The sequence below is a fragment of the Xyrauchen texanus genome, chromosome 36 (genome assembly GCF_025860055.1).
Source record: "Xyrauchen texanus isolate HMW12.3.18 chromosome 36, RBS_HiC_50CHRs, whole genome shotgun sequence".
NCBI lineage: Eukaryota > Metazoa > Chordata > Actinopteri > Cypriniformes > Catostomidae > Xyrauchen > Xyrauchen texanus.
In genome coordinates this window covers 8,810,083-8,811,949 of record NC_068311.1, presented here as the reverse complement: position 1 = coordinate 8,811,949, position 1,867 = coordinate 8,810,083, and positions in this window count along the sequence as shown.

Here is a 1,867-nt window from a genome sequence, read left to right as displayed (position 1 = left end):
AAACAAAATAAATACAGTGTGCGAAAGTCGCATGCAGCTCGCGCGGCAGGGTCGAGAAAGTGTACCGTGACGTCACAAAGCACTCAGCAACTTCTGCTGTTGAGGCCTGCAAGATTGTAAGTAATAACTGAGAAATTGTCAATTTGGCAAATTAATGATTTATTACCTCATTGTTATTAGTAATGATGATAAGGTTTAAAATAAAATGTGTGTGTGTGTGTGTGTGTGTGTTTTTTTACACTTTCTCATCCCATTGTAAATGAATATACAGTACATGTGCATTTACAAAGGCCTCTTTGCACAGAGAGAACAGAACTCTGAGAGTCTCCAGATGTACATCCAACTAAACAATGAACACAAGAAATTGAAATATCACAATATATTCATAAAGTGTTTATGTGCATTTTTGCAAAATCCACCCTTAGGTTCCGAATGGCAAAGCCCTTGTCACTTTCAGGGTGGTCACTTATGCTGCTTATACCTAGAAATGTATATGTTTTTTAAGTGTGGCATAAGTGTCCAAATAATTTTGGGGCAACCGTAAATATGTTAATGTGTGCTATGTAATGGCATGGCATGCTTGCTTTGCTTTTTATCAGTGGTCTTGGGAACAGTGGAAGACCACAATTTCCATTTATGTTATTCATATATTTTCTGGCTGGAAAGATACAGTATATATTGTACATGCATTTTTTTTTTTTTTTTTTTTATATCAACACAATCAGTACTCTTATACCTTTAAACAAAGTTTGCATTGTGTGTGAGTATCTCCATACATCCATATACTGTAGATACTTAAAATAATGAAACCGGGTAAACCATCAATTGGTCACCATTGCAACATGTCAACATGTTGTGAGTTTAAAGGCAGAAATGTGAGGCTTATAATTTTATTAAAGCACTTATTATATAATCATGTATTATTTGAGCTGTAAAATTTAAATAGTCTATTTTACAGTTGTATAGCAAATGCACCAAATAATTTTATTAAGATGCAATAAATATTTGCAGAAGATATATTGCCAAAAAAACATTCCTGAGAACTTTTGGTAAAAGTTTGATCTTTTGTGATTTTTTGAAGATTCTGACTCTGGCTTTAAATAAAAATGTGTGTTAATCACGAAATGCATATGTATAATTTTTTTTCTTTCATAAAAACATCTTATTCACTAAGATATTGAAACATGAATTGCCATAAAATTATTATTCGTTGCTTTCTATAGTTAACACTATGATAAATAACACTGGCTGATTACGGCAAAAAAAAAAAAAAATCGTTATGCAGCATATTAATGATTGCCATTTAAGTACAATGAGGGGGCAATGGAAAATGGAACAAGTTGAAAGGTGGGCCAAAGTAGGAACCGGAAAAGGGAAATGGGTCTGTGGAACAGTGCAGAGGTGTTAACTGATGAGAAGAAGGCCCAGATAAGCATGATATCAATGTATGGTAAACACTAAAGAGAGTAAATGCCTGACACCGCACAACTGGGTGAAAGGCACTTGGTACTTTATGAGAAAAGTGGCATCTGATATGATATTGGTTATTTAATTTGACAGCCTTAGTGTCATATTAAATAATATTATGCACTTGAATAAATCTAGTTATTTTTTATGTTTACACATTCCGCACATTTTTACATTATTTGCCAAAACACTTTTTACAGTATATATTTTATACAATGTTATTCTACATTACTTCCTCCACAAAATATCCCCTACTATTAAAATATTTATCAATGCATAATAAGCATTCATTCGTAATCATTATTCAGTACTCTCATACACATCTCACATTAAAAAAAAATTTAAGAAAAGAAAGATTGCAGTATTTGATCTGATTACTATCACTTAATGTGAGACTATT